The 22,085-nt window shown below is 44.1% G+C and overlaps 1 long non-coding RNA gene across 1 annotated transcript in view; it reads left to right on the top strand.

Annotated features, from left to right (window-relative positions):
* Positions 1–12,478: 12,478 nt before the first annotated feature.
* Positions 12,479–22,085, top strand: part of LOC110075900 (uncharacterized) — a 30,742-nt gene continuing 21,135 nt past the window's right edge. Inside the window, exons 1-2 of the long non-coding RNA XR_002300026.3 lie at positions 12,479–14,086; positions 19,867–20,017. This is a non-coding gene — a long non-coding RNA (uncharacterized LOC110075900). The remainder of the gene's footprint in view (positions 14,087–19,866; positions 20,018–22,085) is intronic.

The raw sequence follows: 22,085 nt of genomic DNA, 5'->3' as shown, positions 1-22,085 counted from the left end.
TGTGCTATATGTTATGGTCATTGCAAAGCTAAGGACAAAACATGAAATATAACATGCAACCAGAATCATTATAGGATGATTAAACATTCTTAAATTTAAAAACCTTTTAGGATCCATGATTAAATGCATCTTGTTTGGGAGACAAATATAAGACAGGGACTCAACAAGCAACGTGCAAAGGATAGCTAACTCCCTAGAAGACAGAAACAAAATTCAAAATGGCCTTGATAGGATGGAGCATTGGGCCAAAAGCAACAGAATGAAAGTCAACAGTGATGAGTGCAAAAATACTGCACCTCGGAAAAAGAAACCAAATGCACAGTTACAAGATGGGGGAAACCTAGCTCAGGAAAACTACGAACAAGAAGGATCTTGGAATTGTCATAGATCATAAGCTAAATATGAGTCAAGTGTAATGTGGCTATAAAAAAGGCAAATGGTATTTTAGGTTGCATTAATAGAAGTCTAGTTTCCAAATCCTGTGAGGTGCTAGTCCTCCTTTATTCAGCACTGGTTAGGCCTCACTTTGAGTACTGTGTCCAGTTCTGGACACCACACTTCAAGAAGGATGCTAACAAATTGGAACAAGTTAAGAGGAGAGTGACAAGGATTATCAGGGGGTTGGAAACCAAGCCTTATGAGGAAAGGCTGAATGAATTGGGCAAGTTTAGCCTTGAGAAAAGAAGGGTTCGCGCGCTGAAGGGGCGAGACAACGCCCTCGGAAGCCGCGGCGAGTTTGCTTGCCCGGGGCCGGAAGCGTAGACAACGGGGCCCACGTGGCTAGATGACGCGAACCGACGCTATTTAAGATAGCGTCGGTTCGCCGCAAAGGGCTCTTTGGCGCAGGCATTGGAAGAGGAGAGTGCTGCCGGAGCTCTTGGACGTGGTGGTCGGCGAGGGTTTGTTGTGCGCGCGAAGGGAGGAGGGGGCTGAGAGGTCCGGGACGGAGCAGGCGGCGGCGGGGATTTTCGGCCGCGCTGCGGCTCCGACGACCAGCTTTTATTCCTTTTGCCTGTTCCCTCCCCGCTTGATCTTTTTCCACCCCCCCCCCAGGTCGCCTGGATCTGGCCTATTTTTTCCCTGGCTGGCTGCCGCGGGGCTGCTGAGGAGCGCTCCGCGGCTCCGACGACCAGCTGTTGTTACCTTTGCTTTTTCCCTCCCCACTTGCTCAGTTTCCACCCCCCCCAGGTTACCTGGATCTGGCCTGTTTTCCCTGGCTGGCTGCCGCGGGGCTGCTGAGGAGCGCTCCGCGGCTCCGACGATCAGCTGTCGTTCCCTTGTTTGTTCCCTCTCCCTCGCTCACTCTCCACCCCCAGGTCGCCCGGATCTTGCCTTCCTTTCTCTTGCTGGCTGCTGCTGGGCTGCTGAGGAGCGCCGAATCGGCCCGGCGGTGGTTGGCGGGGGCTGGAGGGGTGGGATTGGGGTGTGGGGGGACAGGTTGGGGGGGTAAACCGCGCGGCGGGTGCGGCGCATTGCCAATTGGGCGAGAGGGGCTAAAATATTTTAAAAAAAAAAAACCGCGAGGAGGAGGCTGCGCGGTGAACTAGGCGGCTCCAGCCGCGCTCCCTCATTGGGAATTGGGGGGTGAACTGAGTCTCGTTGGGAGGGAGACGTTGGCACGCTGCTAGGGGTGGTCAGGCTGCCCAGAAGAATTAAAAAAGGGTTTGTGAACGGCTGGTTTTGGGTGACGGCCATTTTGAAGAGCTTGATCGGCCGCATGGCCTACTGGCGGTGGCCATTTTGAAAGTTGGTTTCATTTTCAAAAAAAAAAAAAAAAAAAAACCCGAAGGGGTGTGGGTGCAGAGTTGGTTATTCTGGGGGATTGACAGTGCCTGTAGGTTTTAACTGCTGAGTGGGCTGGCAGACCAACTTTGTTGATACTGGTTTACAGTATAGATATATATATACACACAAATACATAATATAAATAAAAATATCTTTCATTAATAATAATAAATAAACACATATATAAATAAATACATAACATACACAAACAGGGACCAAGTTGGTAGGCATATATTACAGGATGCCGCCTAAGAAGGGAGGCGGTAGAAAGAGAGGGAAGGAACCGGTACAGCGACCGGTGGAGAAGCAGCAGTCACCCTTGCAATCATCCTCTGAAGATGAATCTTGGGCTATGCTAAGGGAGTTACATTCTAAGGTGGCAAGCATGGAGGCAAAGAGATTTGAAAAAAGGGCTAACAGTGGAGATGAGGTTACGCCTCGCCGGTCTGCCAGGGAGTCAAAGGGAAAACGGAGGGCTGAATTGAAAGCTCTTACGTGTGAACTAACCAGGCGTCTTGATGTAATTGAGTCTGAGCAGGGTCATGACCACGACGAAGGCGAAGGCACATCGACAGAGCATGTGGAGAACAGGGGACGCAAGCGTAGAAGGACAGGGGCGGCCAGCAATGTGGACGCTGGGGAAGGAACGTCCTCTGGGTATGACCCCTATGAGGACCCGGCAGCATACACACCGGGGGCTGCAGACGCTGCAAGGATTGGAGGAAGGGGTGAGTATGATGGAAAGCACAACACGGCAGCACAGGGGGTACTCTGGCCGTGGGGTGATGGCCCACAACAACCTATAGGATGCCCTAACATAGGGATGTCATCTCCCATGCCATGGCCTGGTGGTTTTTGGCCGCAGGTTGCCCCGCAATGGTTTGGATGGGGGATGCCTGGTACAGTGCCAGATAAAACTGGGTCTACAAAAGAAAATAGGGAGTTAAACATGGCTCAGCACCCTTCCGTGCCCAATACGGGCTATAACTCAGCGCCATTCCTAGCGGCCCCTTACACAGATTACAGTACTCCACTGGGAGATCACCTGACGCCAGCAATTAAGGAACGGATTTGGAGAGGCGATTACATTGACTTCTATGATCTTCTGAATAGGGAATATGAAGTGAAGGAGCTGGACAAGGATGATGAAAAAATTAAAGAAAAACATAGGCGGAAGAGACCGGATAGGAATTGGAATAATTGGGTGACTGGTTTCACCATATATGCCGGGGTGTTAGTAAAGATGCAACCCTGGAAGGCTTCGGCCCTTTTCCAGTATTATGATATACTGCGTAGAGCGAAGGCTGAATTTGAGGGTCAGGCGTGGTTACGGTATGATGAAGCGTTCCGAATGAGGAGTGCTATCAGGCCGGAACTGCGTTGGGATGAAGTACACACTGGGCTTTGGCTACAACATATGTCGCCTGCTAAGACGAATTTGGGTGACAGATTCGACTGTGGACACCTTAATATTAAGTTCGCAGGGAATACTGGTACCCGCCAGGGGGCGGGGCAGACGGTTCAACCCCGTCTGCCTTGCTATGAATTTAACAATAGGGGGTCCTGCAACAAGTCCCCTTGTAGGTTCAAGCATGAATGTATTACCTGTGGAGGCAAGCATCCAAGGTCCAATTGCTTCAGGGCAGGAGGACAGCGACAGGGCAGGCAAGGTGGTCCCGGTAGGAAGCCCGATGGGGGTGGCGGCTCTACGGCTAAGGGGACCAACACCAATCAGAATTGATAAATTGGAGGGGAGCTTATTGCATTATCCCAGACAGGACGATGCAGCATATTTGCGTGATGGGTTTAGACATGGATTTCGGATACCTGCCTTGGGTATTCGAAGAGCATTTTTTGCTAGGAATTTGAAGTCGGTTGAGGGTATGGAAGAGGTGGTTTTGAGGAAGATCGATAAGGAAGTAGGAGAAGGTAGGGTACTGGGGCCATTTGCCAGGCCTCCACTGGTTGACCTACGGGTTTCGCCTCTGGGAATCGTTCCCAAGAAACACCCAGGGGAATTTCGGTTGATACACCATTTGTCTTATCCGGAGGGCGAGTCTGTAAACGATGCCATACCGGAGGAGCTGTGCTCAGTTAGATACACATCATTTGATGAGGCAGTACGAATGGTTAGATCCTGTGGCATCAATGCTGAGCTGGCAAAGGCCGATGTAAAATCGGCTTTCCGGATTTTGCCTGTTCACCCAGATGATTTTAATTTACTGGGTTTTCAGTTTCAGGGCCATTACTATGTCGACAGGGCCCTCCCTATGGGGTGTTCGATCTCGTGTGCGGTCTTTGAAAGGTTCAGTACATTCCTGGAATGGCTGCTACGGCAGAAGATTGGATGTGCATTGACAGCGCATTATTTAGATGATTTTTTGTTTTGTGGACAGGCAAATACTAGTAGGTGTTCTAGGTTTTTGGAAGCTTTCCGGGAATTAGCAGCGGAGTTAGGATTGCCATTGGCGGAGGAAAAAACGGAAGGGCCGTCAACAACCCTTACCTTCTTAGGAATTGAGCTGGACACGACTCGACAGGCTTCCAGATTGCCACAGGACAAATTAGTAAACATTAGGCAGCTGGTCAGGAGTTTCGGGGGTAGAAAGAAGGCAACATTAAGGGAGCTGCAGCAGTTGGTTGGACACTTGAATTTCGCCTGTAAGGTTGTAGCGCCGGGAAGGGCTTTTGTAAGGCGATTTTCCAGCGCCATGTCAGGGTTAAAGAAACCATTTCATAAAACAAGGATAACACGGGGAATGAGAGAGGATCTGCGGATATGGGAACAGTTTTTGGATCAGTTCAATGGGGTTTCTTTTTGGAGGTCAGAGATTAACCTTAGGGCAGATGTCCAGGTGAATTCCGATGCCGCCGGGGCTTTAGGGTTTGGCATCTACTTTCAGGGTAGATGGTGTGCAGGGAGGTGGCCGGATGAATGGCATCACCTGGGTATTACCAGGGATTTGACGTTTTTGGAATTCTTCCCGATAGTCGGAGCACTATGGTTATGGGCAGAAGAATGGGCCAATACTGTAGTGCGATTTTGGTGTGACAATCAGGCGGTGGTGCACATTATTAATAATTTGACATCCCGTTCAGAGAGGGTCATGGAGTTAGTCAGGGCGTTTACTTTGAAGGCGCTCCACTGTAACGTCGTGGTGCATGCGCGTCATGTGCCAGGCTTAGATAATCGGATAGCTGACGCTCTTTCACGCCAACAGATCCGGCGTTTCAGGGAACTGGCACCGGAAGCCAGGGATCTGCCAGAAGTGCTTCCGGCGGAGGTCTGGCAGATTGGCGTGAGGAAGCGTCGCGAGCGATAGGTATGGCATTGGCCCCAAGGACGAGTACAAAATATAGAATGGTAGTGAAGGAGTTTTCGGAATTTCGGTGCAGGGCCCAACTGGAATCGAGGTGGCCGGCACCGGTTGAACACATACAGCAATTTATGGTGGAATTGCATAGGAAAGGTTTGGCCCCTAGTACCATTCAGGGTAAGTTGGCAGCTTTGAAATTCTATGCAAAAGCGAATGGTTGGAAGGATTGGTCAGGTGAATTTAGAATCAAGAAAATGATTGAGGGATGGTCTCGGGAGAGGGGTCGGTCAGGGGATGACAGGACCCCTATATCTCCAGGGATATTAGAGAGTTTGGTGGATCTATGGGGTGTCATATGTAAGGATGGATACGAAACAGTGCTTGTTCGTACAGCATCTTTGGTGGCCTTTTTTGGGGCGCTGCGGATTAGTGAGCTAGTAGCTTTAAGTAAAACAGATGAATCCCGGGCAGCGTTACAGAGGACAGATGTAGGGATACAAAATGATCAGGTCATACTTCAGATTAGGAGATCCAAAACGGACCAACATGGGAAAGGTGGACAGGTTAGGTTGGGTCGTTGTAGTGTAGATAAATTGTGCCCAGTGCGGGCTGTAAGTCAATTTATTCGTGTCCGGGGGAATACTAGTGGTTATTTCTTTCAACATGCTGATGGGATACCTCTTACAAAATATCAGTTTTGGAAGCTAACTGATATGGCGCTGGAAAAAGTGGGGGTCCAGGGCATGCGATTTGGCACGCATTCATTTAGAATAGGGGCGGCTTCAACTGCGGCGGCTATGGGTTACGATGCTGGACGAATCAAGCAGCTTGGTCGTTGGTCGTCGGGCTGTTACAATAAATATATCAGACAATTACCTAACGTGTAGGTAGTGTTGTTTTTTGTCTTTCAGGAGGAGTGATGCCGGAGGCACGATGGAACGTTATGATGGTGGGACATAGCTTCATCTATTGGGCAGCCCGATACGCTGCTGCTTCCAGGTGGGGAAGTGATTTAGGATTGGGAGCCCAGGCCTCCATTATATGGAGGGGCATGCGAGGCATGAGATGGATTCAATTTGGTCGGCTCACGGCCTTTGGATGTTCGCCTCCTGACATTTTGGTGATTCACTTGGGTGGCAATGATTTGCCCCAAGTGTCTGGTAAGGCATTGATACTGGATATACTGCGGGATTTGGATAGGCTGCATGCCTTATATCCCAGGATGAGGATCGTTTGGTCGACGATCATTCCACGATTAAATTGGCGTGGTGCTCTTAATGTGGACAGGGTAAACAATGCCCGTCGTTTAGTTAATAAGGAAATTTGCAGAAGGGTAAGCAAACGCGGCTTTGGTTCTGTGATTGGCCATCGCAGAATCGTGACATCCAAACTGGAATATTTCCGCGAGGATGGGGTCCACCTGTCTGATGCAGGTTTGGACGTTTTCTTGGATGATTTGAGAGGGGGCCTGCTGGAGGAATTTGGTTGTCTTGGTGGGCTCATGGGACATAGCCGATGCTAGTCCTCATGTGGTGGCGGGTAGTGCGGGAATAACTGGTCGTCACGGTGTTTCCCTTTTGGTAATATTTCTTAAGTAACAGTGCGTCAATGCTGACAGTTCCTGCGGATCGTGCGATTACAGGGCTGAAGGCAACTGAGGCGCTGAAACACCTTCGGACCAAAAAGTCATTAAAGGAGATGGCTGGAGGTCCGGGTGTTTTAATTAAGCCTTCCAGGTTCCACCGGTCGGTAGTACAGCTGGAACCTGGGGGCTGGGACTCGCCCATTGGCATATAAGGATTTATTTGGTGTTATTTCCCCGCACTACCGCAGGTCCCCTCAATATGGATTTGGTTTCATTTGGCTTAAGGAAATTTGATTTGGCTAATAAAGTGTGGCCCGTGTTTAATACCAAATGTACGTTGTCTGCGTCTTCATTTCGGGACTTGGGGAAGCAAGGGTTCGCGCGCTGAAGGGGCGAGACAACGCCCTCGGAAGCCGCGGCGAGTTTGCTTGCCCGGGGCCGGAAGCGTAGACAACGGGGCCCACGTGGCTAGATGACGCGAACCGACGCTATTTAAGATAGCGTCGGTTCGCCGCAAAGGGCTCTTTGGCGCAGGCACCCGCCCGCCCAACCCTCTTTGTTCTAGTGTGTTTGGGGTCGCCCGTTTCTGGGGGCCGGATAGGAATTTTTGACCTTCATCCTGATTGGCTGGTGGATGGGGGGATTTTTCGCCTATCCCACACTGGAACGGGGGGGGGGGATGTTGTTTTGGGGCAACGATTGTAGGTTTTCTTATATAATCCTGGTCACACTGGCGGGTAGTGCGGGAATAACTGGTCGTCACGGTGTTTCCCTTTTGGTAATATTTCTTAAGTAACAGTGCGTCAATGCTGACAGTTCCTGCGGATCGTGCGATTACAGGGCTGAAGGCAACTGAGGCGCTGAAACACCTTCGGACCAAAAAGTCATTAAAGGAGATGGCTGGAGGTCCGGGTGTTTTAATTAAGCCTTCCAGGTTCCACCGGTCGGTAGTACAGCTGGAACCTGGGGGCTGGGACTCGCCCATTGGCATATAAGGATTTATTTGGTGTTATTTCCCCGCACTACCGCAGGTCCCCTCAATATGGATTTGGTTTCATTTGGCTTAAGGAAATTTGATTTGGCTAATAAAGTGTGGCCCGTGTTTAATACCAAATGTACGTTGTCTGCGTCTTCATTTCGGGACTTGGGGAAGCAAGACTGAGGGGTTATATATCTGAAAGGCTGTCATACAGAGGAGGGGCAAGATCTGTTCTTGATCATCCCAGAGTGCAGGACACTCAACAATGGGCTCAAGTTAAAGAAAGCCAGATTTTGGTTGAATATCAGGAAAAACATTTTAACTGTTAGAGCAGTACGACAGTGGAAGAAGTTACCTCGGGAGTTGGTGAGTGCTCCAACACTGGAGGAATTCAAGAAAAATTTAGATAATCACCTGGCAGATATGCTTTGATTGTTTTCCTGCATTGAGCAGGGGGTTGGACTTGATGGCCTTGTAGGCCCCTTCCAACTTCACTTTTCTATGATTCTATGAAGGGATTGGAGTGGAAGCTAAGAGTCAGCATTAGCACACTGCCAAAAAAAGAAATGTGTCACCAAAAAGACAACAAATGTAGGCCCAGAATTACACACAACTTACCTGTAAGTCCAACCGGGTTGAAAGTGCCTAACTTTTAAAATTAAATAGGAAACACAATTAAAAATGTTCCAAGTACTTACATTTGCAAATACAGACAACATCAACAATGATTCAAAAGTATCTCATCCTGGATGCTTCATGTACATTTGTCCCCATCAGAAAATCATTGTTGCAGGAGCTGATTAGAGAAGTGCCCCATAAACCCTCTATACTTCCAAAATCCTGAGTTTTGATTGTTGGGTTTTTTGGTCCCCAACATCTGTGAGAGGTAAAATTTTAAAAACTTGAAATACAAAAATAATACATAATGCTCACCACAAATAATTATTCCTTTTCCCTTAGTGCACATCACCTAAAGTCTGTTATCTACATTAATATGCTATTCTCTTTTCTTATGATCCATCCTAACTTGAAACCTAATTTAGATTGGGCAACCCTCCCAAGAAAGGACAACTTTAGATAGAGGACTGTCCTATGTCTGTCCTTCAAACGAACTCAGGCAGAGATTGCAGAAGTTTTAAAAAAACTTGTTTTGGATCACATCTCCCAAATATCCCTTCTCCAGCATGGCTAGTCCAGCCTCCAGACTTGTCCTTGCTGCTATCTGAATATACAAGTGCAAAAGAATTAAGAAATGCTTGCTTGAAGAAATGATGGTAAACACTAGCATGTTGATTAGACTGTAAGGGGGAGGGGAGACACATTTAAAATAATGCATTCAAATAGATCCTAGAGAAAATGGCCTCAATGTAATTAATTGTATGGTGTTAAATAGATCAGCACAAGTCTTGAATGAACCAGCAGGGTCATTCAAAGGTCAGTGTGGGAATAAAACTGCACAATGGATGGGGAAACAACATGTGGTTTAGGGCCGTGACAAGAGAGAAAGGGAGGAATCAGCATGTCATTCAGCTGAGATAGTTCTGACATCCGTGCACATTCATTAAAAAAAATGAGAAGCCTAATTGCTATAAGGGATACCGTGGACTGATTTCAGTATACCAAATCACATGCCAGAAGAGAAGTGGAGAACCGCTAGCTTTGCTGCTGCATTGGTCAAATAGTTTGCAATGCAAACAATGGATACAGAATGTAGACAGGATTTACCTTTGCTCTCCTGAGCCAAATGTGATTCCTTACCATAAGGAATTTGCTGACTTCAGGGTGAAGCTGAGATCGTACACAGAGTTCTTAGCATTCGCACACAGCTATCTGCTGTAAGGAAGCTACCAGCGTCTCCTCAGATTGGCGGGTTTCAGGCATCACATTTGAGACTCATATTTTGGGGTTCATTATCCACATTTCAGTCTTTGGCCCTGAAAGGGAATGGCATCCTGCTGAGATGGCCATCTTATTCTGATCACCTTCCATGTTCAGAGCATGATAATACTTCATTCTCTGACTTCTGTTGGAATGCACATATAATGCTGTAGCATATAGAATGATTCACTAGGGTTGTTAAATAACTGGGGCCCACATCGTGTTGCATAGTTACACCTGCAGAAGGTAAACACCTTAGCCCACAGTGGCTGGCTGCTGCTAATTAACTAGTGCACTAGTCCAGTGCTTTGAGGTGAATCCAAAAATCTTGGACCCCTTAATTGACAGCAAGAAACTGCTGAAAACTACACCATTTGCCCTCCACAGCTATACAGATCTTGTCCTATAGATATTTGTCATTAGAGCAGATCAGAGGGTGAGCATAGAGGGTTACAGTCATGTGATAACATCTGTACATTTTAACACAGAGTTGAGGAACTTGTGGACCTCCAGATTTGTTAGATTTCAGTTCCAAAAGGGTGAAGCCACCTTGGCCAGTTGTAAGGGATTATGGGAATTGCCATTGTCTAAACCAGTGGTCCCCAACCTTGGGCCTCCAGATGTTCTTGGACTTCAACTCCCAGAAATCCTGGCCAGCAGAGGTGGTGGTGAAGGCTTCTGGGAATTGTAGTCCAAGAACTTCTGAAGGCCCAAGGTTGGGGACCACTGGTCTAAACCATCTGGAGGCCTACAGGTAGAGATAATAGCAAAATTTCCCAGTAACCCTTGTGGCTGGTGCTGACAAGCATGGCAGGCTGTGGAGAAGCTGATATGAGAGCAAACCTTCAAGATGACACTACCACACAATTCTTCACTTACTTCAAAATGTACTTCCCTCAGAGAGTCTGTGGAGTATGACCACAGAAAAAGCACAGCCAGCCAGCCCAACACAGTCTGAGCACACAAGAATAGCCCTAAATGTTTTTCTGCCTGAGGGAGATGATAGCATGATGCCTCTCTGCTTGCCCAATTTCATGTACAAAAGCTGATCAGACTGAATATGAATCATTCCCTGCCCCCAAAACTGGCAGCAGAACAGCAGCCTGCACAGCACCCAAGGACAGCCAGATAGCACAATGGATGCAGGACAGGCTACACATGCATTTCGATCTCTTCTGAGACCTTAAGTAACTGCCACCTGAGGAGGCACTTCAGTTTAAGAGTTGTAGCTAGCCTTGCATGAATAGATGTTGCAGTAGTTATAGCTAGCTAACCATGTTGTAGTTAGGGTTATTGGGTACATGGTACAACATGCAGTCAAATTCTCAAGCTCAGAGACTTGGTGCTTGTGTGCATGAGCTACATGGCACCAGAGTTCGTTTTCTAGCCTCGAAAGGAAATGTTGCCACTGATTAATATTTTAAAAATCTAGCAGCTCATTTGATTTTCCAGTTTTTCCATATAAATTGAAGTAATTGACCCTGAGGTAGAAGCCCTGGCTGAGCTAGTCTCCCTCTCTCCCTTGCCTTTTTGTTGTGTATAATGTTATAATAATATCCTGCTGTCTGAATCTCAAGAGTGATGCCATCCAAACAAACATGAGTACAATGAATACTCAGGGGTATATTTAGTCATGTACGATCTCTGGGACACCTTTGTATAGATTTGTTGTTGTTGTTGTTGTTGTTGTTGTTGTTGTTGTTGTTGTTGTTGTTGTTGTTGTGATGACACTCTCCCCATTGGAATTCTAGGAAGACTGGTAATAAAACCTTTCTGATGGGCAAAAATTTGTAAAACGGACACATGTTTTACACTGCCACCTAAAGACTCCGCGTGAAGTAAATGGATTTTCTTGGAGACTCTTCCTTGTGTTACAACTGCGATTGAAGTCTGCTTGCTTAGGATGTGAGAAAGGCTTTCGAGGTGGCTGCACCTAGACTGTTGAAGGCTCTTCCAGGAGAGATCCCTCAGTGTCTTTTCTTTTCAATGTTTAGCTTAAGACTTTTCTAATCTGCTACATTGACCTCACCTGTTGAATGCACTGTCTCCCTTTAAGTGCTATTTAGTTTTTTGTGTTGGGGGAAATAATCTCTGCTGGAATTTGTGTAAAAAAATTATTTAGTTATTTTCATGCTGATTTTCAAGGCTAGAACACTCCTTTCAAGGTAATTCACAACATAAAATCACAATTAAAGAGGTTGAAGTCAGTTATAACGATTTCATGTCATAACCTAAAAACAATTCATTTCAAGGTCTGCAGTAATAAAGTAATAGTAATTACAGCTACAACTGAAGTGCATGGATGAGTATTCTTGTCTTTTACAAGCAACAGTAACATTTGTTGTCTTTATTACCTAATGAAAGCAGATATAAACAACTGTATATTTAAAGGGAAGTCAAATGCAGTTCCTGTGATATGGAATTTTTATGGTAATGAAGCCATCACTGAAAAGGTCTTGTCTACCAGACAACATGGCCTCCCTAACCCAAAATGTCTGGGAGAGCCAAGTATGGATAGGTCGCCATTGAAATAAGTTGGCTTTAAGCAGTTTAGCACCTGAAGGATAGCAACCAGCACTTTGAGTTTAACTTAAAGGACACTAGCAGGAGTTCAGCTGGTGCAGAATGATAGGAATGCACTCATGTTCTCTGGCAAACAGATTGTTTGACAAGCAGGTGGCCAACTACTTTCTGTGCCAAACTATTCTCAAGTAAGTGCATATAAGATCGTAACTGAAATGTAACTAAACTCTTTAGCACCTAACAACAAAAACAGAATGCTTGCACTAAGGCTAGTTTAGTAAAAACTAAGTCATTATATGGAATCCAGATGATACGGCTGAACCTGTTCACATACATAGATGAATGTTAAAAAAATCTACCTTTGATAGACATTAAATATTAAAGAATTGTTTAACCAAATGTTAAATACAGTGGTGCCTCGCTTAACGAGTGCACCGTATAGCGATGTTTCCGTATAGCGATCCCTTTTTCGGGATCGCTATACGGAAACATCCCCGATTGTCGCAATGGGGAAAACCCGCATTGCGAAGATCGGGTATTGCGGCGGCCATTTTGGAGCCGCCAAACAGCTGATCGGCGGTTCCAAAATGGCCGCCGGAAGCCCGGAAATGGCTGCCGGCAGCCGTTTTCGCGCCCTGCCCTCGCTTAGCGAAGGCGCGAAAATGGCTGCCGGCACCTGGAATCCTCGCTGAACGGGTAAGTAACAACGGTATTGGAACGCATTAAACGAAGTTTAATGCGTTCCAATACATTTCCCCTACCCGTTTAGCGACGATTTCGTATAGCGAAGGTTAATCCGGAACGGATTAACCTCGCTATGCGGGGCACCACTGTACTTTATCTGTCCCATTGACCTAATGAAATTGTGAAACAAATCTACCTGGCTAACTAAAAAAAAAAAAAAAAAAATGTGTTGCAGAGTGCAGAAACTTCCATTCTGTTCAGTGACACTTATTCCCTATGAGTTGCTTAGGAAAATTTAATCTTAGACAAGCTTTGCTTTGGATAAATTGTGTGGTTTTCTTTGTATTACTGACAAACTAGCATTTTGAGCCTTCTGAATGAATTGTTTTCTACCCCTGCTGCACTGTTTTCCAAGTGTGACTACAAAAGTTTGGGCAATATGAAGTATTCCCCAAAAGCTCAATTATGTGTATATTTTTATTGAAAATATTATTGAAAGTTGGCTTAGCAGAACTGGGTAACATTTGGACCTGGGCTAGCATGAGATGCTAATTTTGAAAATGGTCTGCTAGTTAAGATGAGGTTGTCCAGCTGCAGCCATTCAGATGATGCCAGACTGGAAGTCTCTGCAGCCCTAGCTGAGGTGAGGAATCATGCCATCAACATCTGGAGGCTCTCATTATGAATATTCCTTGAATCAAGAATTTTTGAGGAACAGTCTTGTCTCTTTCTCTGCACCCCCAGGCAAGGAATAAGAGGAAGAAAGGGAAGAGATAGCAAAAAAAAAAAAAAAAAAAAAAAAAAAAAAGGAAAAGAAAGGGGAAAAAAGGGGAAAAAAGATGGTGGGAGGAGAAATAAGTGATATCTGATTCCTTCTGGGCAATGCATCCATCCAGCAGTGGCTTCAACTCCATCCACAACTGGCATATGCTCCCTTAACAGATTAGCCATTAAGTAGTTTGGCTCTTGACAGAGAAAACAAAGTTCCTCAGCCCTGGGATAAACCTTACATATAGAGAAAAACAGTGTGTCCTGAAAGGCTACAGTATGTCCTGAACAGCTGCAAGAAAAAAACATGGAAGGAAGAGAAAAATATACCAAAGGACATACTAGCAGAGCAGGTGAGACCACAGAAGAGGAACAGGTTAGTTTTATTCTTAGGCAGAAAGAGTTTTGAGCTCAAAAGAGAGCATTTATCCTACACAGTTATCAAGATCTTTCTTCTAGGTGTGATGCCATAGAGTGAGTCAGACAAGGCAATTGATTGACAAAACACATCACTGCCTGGACAGCAGGAGGCCCCAGAATAGAAACAAAGGAAGCTGCTTTCATACAGTAAGTATACTTTCACAGCATAGGTTTGTAGGGAGGTCCAGGTATCGTGGTGGAGGTCTTCGAGCCACATTACATGATGGTGTTGGTTAAGATCCTCAGGGTCTAGGAGGGTAGAAGTGCCTCTGGTACTTAAAACAATATCCAGGAAATAATCCCAAGGCTGTGTAATGATTTTTTTTTTTTACTGCAGCAGGCACTCACATTGACATACTTTTACCTTAGTGACCTAAGGCTGTTAAACATTTATCTCTACACTTTCGCTGTGTTGTTACAAATTGCTGCCATTGAGAAGATGTGCCACTGAAACACATATGTACATACACAAACAGAAACACACATAGACAACTTTGAAGACTTGGACATTTGATCCGTATTTTGGGAGCCACACATCCATTTCTACTTCAAGCAACCACTGACATAATAGTAAACTGTTTAAAAGGAAACAAAAATCATGAAGACTTTGCTTTGAACTTGAATAAATAACTTACTATTTGCATTCTACTATGTGATTGAATATGCCTCCGACTGATATTAGGACTATGGATCTTTTACTATTTGTCTAACTGTTGTTAGGTAGTCTGGATTATATCCCAATCTCTAGACTTATTTTTTGCTTCTTATACCGGTAATTGAGAGGGTGCTAATTTTGCACTATAACTCTGCAAATCAAACTTGGGTTTAAAATTATTGCTCACAACAGAGACTTTTCTGAACTACGGTTTCCAGATTACTTGGATTAGCAGGGCCACACTATCTTGGAATTCTGAGAATTATGGTAATTTCCCACCAGCTCTGCACAAAATAATACTCACTGATAGCAAGAAGGCTACACAAAGTGTTCCTCTTATGAACTCCAGAGAGCTATTAAAGACCTTGAGACAGCCCAATTGGTCATGTCCAGGAAACCTCTCATCCCTTGGGAAGAAGAGTATTGAATTATCTGCTGGTTAGTCTATTGGGACCAATACAGGAAAGCTTCATTATATACTTGTTCAAAAACTCAGTGAGCTTGTGTTCATATAGCCTAAACCATATACATTTGTTGAAATCATTTCAAAGAGAGCATCAATCCCAGGACAAAGATTTTTTTTTTTGGCTGCTTTCATTCTGATGGTTTCTGAGCCTATGGTGAAGGATAAAGGGTATATACTTTGTATTCACGAAGGCTTTCACGGCCGGGATCTAATGGTTGTTGTGGGTTTTTTGGGCTTTTTGGCTGTGTTCTGAAGGTTGTTCTTCCTAACGTTTCGCCAGTCTCATCTTCAGAGGACAACACTCTGTGCTCTGGTGTAGTTGGCTTGGGAGTGCAGTATTTATGGCTGTGAGATAGGCTTTTGTCTTTTTCTGTAGATGAGTGATTAGTGTGTCTTGTTGTGGGTGTATTGTTGTGCTAAGGAGAAGAGATTATCTGTCACTGTGGTTGATGGGTGTCATTAGCTAGTCTTTTGTGTGTAGTGATCCCCTGTCTTTGTGGCTGGGTAGAGTTCATTGACCTTTTGCATACTGTATTTTTGAGAGCTGGGAGCCAAGTTTTGTTGAGCTTCAAACTTTCCTCTTTTTTGTTGAAGTTCTGCTGGTGCTTGTGGATTTCAATGGCTTCCTTGTGCAGTCTGATGTAATGATTGCTGGTGTTGTCCAGTATTTCAGTATTTTGAAATAGAATTTCATGTCCAGTTTGTGTTATGGCATGTTCAGCTACTGCAGATTTTTCTGGTTGTTTTAGTCTGCAGTGTCTCTCACATTCTTTGATTCTGGTGTGGATGCTTCGTTTTGTAGTTCCAATTTAAACCTGGCCACAGCTGCAAGGTATCCGGTATACTCCTGCAGTGGTGGTGGGGGTCCCTTCTGTCCTTTGCTGACTGTAACATTTGTTGTATTTTTGTGGTGTGTTTGCAATTGTCAAACATATAGCTGCATATCTATATAGTTTCATGCCTCTGTGTGACTGAAAGATAAGAATCTATCTAGATTGCTGGAGATTTCAGTGGTTTAAGTATCTGGTTGCCTACAGGTTAGAGATTTGATTCCCCACTGTGCCTTGACAGGGGCTGGCCTTGATGATCCATAGGGTCTCTTTCAGTTCTGAAGTTCTAAGATCAGAAGCCATAGGGAGTCATCTTCAGAGTCAAAGGCTGATGGGAGAGCAATATCCTTAAGGTAGAAAAGGGGAGATTTTGAATTCTGCACACAGAAGCACAATATCCCACATTCATAAATGGAGGTGTGTTTTTTTTAAAAAAAGAATTGAATTAGCTACCTGTATATTTTTCCTTGTACACTGTTGTGTAAAGAGATAACAGCAACATTTCCTGGCACTGGATGCCATCACAGAAAAGCAAGTAGCTCTGTGATTTGTGGTCAGTTCACGTGACAATGTCACCAAGTGTGAGCAATCTGCATTCTCCCACCCCTACTCTTGTGATATCTGAAAGTGGGGACAGCTGAATGACTGAAAATCAGGATTCACTGCAATCTTTATAGGTATCTCACGCTGTGTTTATTTAACAATTTTTCCACTCTGTGGAGGTTGACTTCAACAAGCAATACGTGTCCAGAACCAGTGGCACTTCAAGAGTCTGACTTGGTCTTTTTAATAATAATATTTTTTAAAACCCTTAATGCTAAAAGCGGCCCTGCCACAGGGGGATCATCAAAGCAGCAGTAGCAAAGGCCATAGCCTCTATTTTTAAAGCAGCTTTCATTTCAATAATGCTGATTGTCAAGGTTTAGCTTTCACTCACTCTTCCCTCTTGTGATTCATCTGCTTTTAACTTTACAATTTTTTAAAGGAACTAAATTGAGAGTATTTCATGACTGCAGTTTTGATGGAAAGTCAGACTTGGCCTTTTCATGGGGACAAGATGCTCTGAAATCAGAACTAAAGCCAAAACCTCTCAGTGTGCTCGAACCACAAAGAGTTGTGCGGAACATTGGTGATTTGAGGGAAAAAATCTTTCACTGATAAAACAGACTGAAATGTCCAAGCATACCTAAATGAAGAGAAATGTCCTCAGCCCATATGGCAGGCATGCGAATGTCTGTTTTCAGGTGCATATATAAATTGTTTGCAATGTTCTCGAAAGAGAGCAAGTAGAATCTTTCTAAAGCTACTTGAGAGGTTCCTTTATCTAATTAGCTGGCCAGATAACTCACTGAGTTAGTAGTTTTAAAAGAGTTTGGTATCTGGCTGCAGAGCCAGAATTTGGGGGTTTGGTGGTTCCCCACTGTGACTCCAGGGAAAAGAGCCAGCCTATGCAGCCTTGGGCAAGCTTCACAGTCCCTGAGCACACCCAGAAGAAGGGAATGGGAAATATCTTCTGAGTATTCTCTACTGTACCTTGAAAACCCTCAAAAGCATTGCAATAAGTCAGAATTGACTTGATGGCACATTATTATTATTTGTCTAACTATCATCACAATTCCAGTGGGTTTTTTGTGGTGGTAGGGAGATATTAATTCTTCACTTTCTTTCAGGGACCTCAGAGTAGCTTAAATGGTTCTCTTCTTTCCCATTTTATTTTAACAACAACTCTGAGAGATAGGTTGGGTTAATGGCAACCGGTCCCACATCACAGGAAATAAGAAGAGTGCCTTAATCCTATTTAACTCAGGATTGCCAACACTGACCTACGGTAGTGGCTTTCTAGGGTCTCAGGCAGAAGTCTTTCCTAGTCCTACATAGAGATACTGGAGACTGAATCTGGGATGCAAACATGCAAGCAAAGCATGTTTTCTGCTACTGAGCTATGGCTTGCCTTCATGACTGATTGGGATTTGGACCTGAGTCTTCATAGTCCTAGGTGAACATCAAAATTGGTTCATGACACTGTTTGTTTGACATGTGCTGTCAATTCATATTCAACTCACAGTGATCCTAATATGTTTTTCAAGGTAAGTGCATTTCCATAGTCAAGCAAGGAATTCCAGCATAGGTCTTCTGAATCCTAGACCATCACACTATCCAATATACTACACAGGCTCTCACTTCATAACACTAGCTCTTCTGTATCAGTCTATATAGCTTTTGTACTCTGTTGCTGGAGTGCCTGCTTTGTGACATAAAGGTCAATCATTATGCTATAGCCCACAGGTCCAGTTTTTTAAAGAGATTCTGAGGTTCTTAAGGCATACACGGTGGCACTGGGAGTAGGATACTGGCAACCCACCATCCCATGGGCCTGTATGATGAAACACTGAGTATTTATGTTGTCTCTACTGATAGTTATAAGTGGAATCACTTGCTTTCTGTTTAATCCTGACATTTCAGTTGAATTGACCGTGGATGATAGATGACCATGTCTCCATCATTAAGGACTGTTTGTGGATCTGACTGGTCCATATCTAGTTTAACAAAGAACGGTAGGAAGAGCAGGCTTTCAAACTTGTCATTTGTTAGTACAGAAGTATGGATGGAAAAGAATTTACATTAACTGATTATTTAAAGAGATTTATCCAACTCTCTGTGTTTATGTGTGTGCCCACAAGTATTTTTTTTAAGAAATTTCAGGTGGCACATTCTTTTCCCTCTTCTTTATTTTTCAGATGTATACAAATAAATCTGTACAATTTAGAATGTGTAGCTTTGGACACACAAATGCTTAAGAAAAATAAAAACCATTTAGTCTTATATGTGCTAATGTGACTATTTCTGACAAGTAATAACAAATGGTTATTGAGCTGGATCTGACGTTCATAGAGTTTTCCAAGTCCAGGGCTTGCCGCTTGCTGGATCACAGTAAAATAATGAGCGGTTGGCGATCCTGAAAAGAAAAAGGGAGTGTAGGTAGAATAGTGATGGCTGAACAAGGGGAACCTCTGGACATGAATGGCAGACCTCTTGGATTTAGGAATGAATGTGAGTTAGCCATGGAAACTACATTCAATGTGCAGTGGGCACATATTCTGTTAATATTCACAGCAAAGAATTAGAAAGCAGGGTTATCAAATAGGATCCTGATTTAACTACTTATTTGCATTTTCAAAGCTGGACACCTTAGAAGATACCTAAGGTTGTTTCTAAAGCTTGCCTTTTCTAAGCATATCAGCTTGTACATAAAGGTAACAGGGGGCAATGAAGGAAAAAGAAAAAAAAATCTTCTGACCATAAGTTGGTTAGACATGAGCATGACATGAGTAAATTTTTCTGTCATAAGATATCTTGATGGGTATATATTGTGCGTTATCACGAATTGCCACAGCTGCAAGGGATTATTCCTACGAGTAATGATGGGACAACAGAATAGCCAAACATATTTCTAACTCAGCTATGAAATTAAGCAGGGTTATCATTGAGATAGAGATCCTGCCCTTTTTTTGTACACAGCTTGAAAAATAATTTTGAATTCCCATTATTCAGCAAGTTGAAAGTCATTGGCAAAAAAACACAACCTTTTGTGCAGGGTAACATAAACATTTCTTGGTGCTTTCACCTCACTTACATGCCCTTAAGTACTAGATTTTGGTTTCACAATCATGACCTATTTTACTAAATTTAAGCTGAGCAGAAATCACTTTGATTAGAAAAATGAAACCAATAATTCATTGTTGTGGGTTTTTCAGGCTCTTTGGCTGTGTTCTGAAGGTTCACACATGCCAAATTTTGATGACTTACACATTGATGATTCAGCTGAGACCCAAATGATATCCTATGACAGTAGAGTAGTTTGGCAGCAACATGGTTATCACCAAAAGTCTTGCTCAGGCATTATAAATGTTGGCATTATGCCCATGCTTACAGGGAAACATTTAACCCCACCCCTGCATTGTTGTTGTCTTCACAGCTCTAGCCCAGGTTCTAAAGAGGAGAAGGCCCTGCTTCTGTATTGGTTATTCATGCAAGCCAAACAATTTTCCCCAGTTTCCTGAACAGCAACACTCAGCAACAGGAGAGAAATCTCTTTCTGCAGACATGTTCAACAAGCAAGGTTTAATGTAAGTGATGCTTTGAAACCAGTTGCACAAAATTTTGATGGCTATTGTTTTATTTTGCTAAGGGTTAGCAGTGTGTTGTTTAAATCTTTTTTTTTAAAAGCCAGATAGTGGTTCTGTGCTTACGGTGTGTTTGCATATGTATTTGTGTGTGTCTGTGTACACACACTTTGATTTCAAAAGTGTGTCTGTGTATACACACTTTGATTTGAAAAAAGAAATTTCATTCATATTACTGAGTGAAGTTTTGCAAAACTTATGGAGTTTGTGACAATGAAAAATAGCACCCCTTGTCTTTTTCTTGCCCAGAAGGGAGCTTGAAAATTCCTTGCTGAGGTGTCATGTAGAGTGAATTTGAGAATAAAGAATTTAGCAAGTATTCTTTAAATCTCTATCAGACACCAAGAGGGCAGTTCCTAAGTTGTTTCTTCCTGCCTCTTAATGGAGCCTCCTGAAGCTGTTTGCTACCTTCAGGGGCAACTCTGAATGGTGCCTCTTCAGTTTTACTTATCTTTTGCAAATATGATTTTTGTGAATTGAGCCAAACACAGTCCTGAATGATGAGCTTGTTCTTTCTTTCTTTCTTTCTTTCTTTCTTTCTTTCTTTCTTTCTTTCTTTCTTTCTTTCTTTCTTTCTTTCTTTTTCTTTCAAGAAGTAATCAAATTATAACTCTATGCATGGCAGAGAGAGAAAGAATAGAATCAGGTTATTCTTCTTCATCCAGTAAAGATGAATAGTGAGAGATTTGGAACAGAAGAAGGGTCTCTAAACGAGGTACGCAGCTGCCTGGATGGGGCTTCTTTGCCTGCTCGGCCAGACAATACGACACAGGTTAGCTGCATCTTATTGGGCGAGGAGGCTGGACTAAGGGAGCCTTTTAGAAGGCAGCCCAGGTCTGCCTTGGCGTCTCTCAGATTGTTGGTGTTTGGAGGGGTACTGCTGGATGTGCTGGGAGCAGTTTTATTTTTTTACCTCATGGCTTGTGCTGCCTCTAGAGCTGCAGGTAAAAGGGCCCTGGGGGAAGGAGAACAGAGAGCCTGGCCAGGCTCCAACAAGCATGCATTAATTAGAGGTGGGAAAAATCAAATAATAAACAAATAATACATAAAATAAAACAAATAAGATAAAATAACAATAAAGGGAAGAGAAAGACAGCAGGCCAGGCCAAAAGGAGTGGGGCAGCCACCCCTGGGAACTGGGGGAAGGAGTTCTGGATGCCACAGTGCTGGGTTATAGGACTGTCTGGTAATAATATATTGACAAAAAAGGAGGGAGAAAAGAGGAAAGGAGGAAAGAAGAAGGAGAGAATGAGACAGCATAGAGCAGGGCCTAAGGGCTACAGTAAGGGGTTGGTGCCTCATATTAAAAAAACAACAATACCCAACATCAGTTTAGCAAATGTTTTTGGCTATTACCCAGAGGGAGAATAAGTGTGGATTGGTTTACGACATGTACAGTGGTAGGTAATATTAGTAGAATGGGACCCAAAAAGGGTTGAGGGGGATAGAAAGGGAAATAGCCGGTGAAGTGCAAGGCTCCCCCCCCCCCGATCTCCCCTGGCTATATCATCATCAGATGAGGAATGGTCTGATTATAGAAACATGTTAGAAAGGGAGAGAACTCAAGCAAAAGGAACTGGAGGTTTGCTGGCCATTTGGAGGTTCTGCAGGGAGTCCAAGGCTCACAAGTTGGCTGAACTCAAAAGGATGAGGGACATTATGCTTTCCTATATTGCCGTTTTCGAAGGGGAATGACTAAGCCCTTCAATGATGTCTTCAGCAGCAACAATGATGATTTGGGACCCATTCCTTTCGTATAGGCACTGTGTCTACAGTGGCTGCCCTAGGTTATGGAGTGGAAGACATTAAGAGGGTCGAGAAGTGGTCATCCCACAAGTATCATTCATATGTTCAATCCCTCCCACGGTTTTAGGTGCTGCCTTGCTGTGTTGTGTTCTTTGCTGCAGCTCCTGAGGTGCCATTATCCAGAGTTCAAGTTATGTTATATGGCCACAGTTATGTGTTCTGGGCAGAAAAGTATGCCAGTCATACCAGCTGGGGTCAGAATATA

This window comes from Pogona vitticeps, chromosome 4 (genome assembly GCF_051106095.1).
Source record: "Pogona vitticeps strain Pit_001003342236 chromosome 4, PviZW2.1, whole genome shotgun sequence".
Classification (NCBI taxonomy): Eukaryota; Metazoa; Chordata; class Lepidosauria; order Squamata; family Agamidae; genus Pogona; species Pogona vitticeps.
The sequence above is the reverse complement of the archived record's forward strand: the minus strand, read 5'-3'. Positions and strand labels throughout refer to the sequence as shown.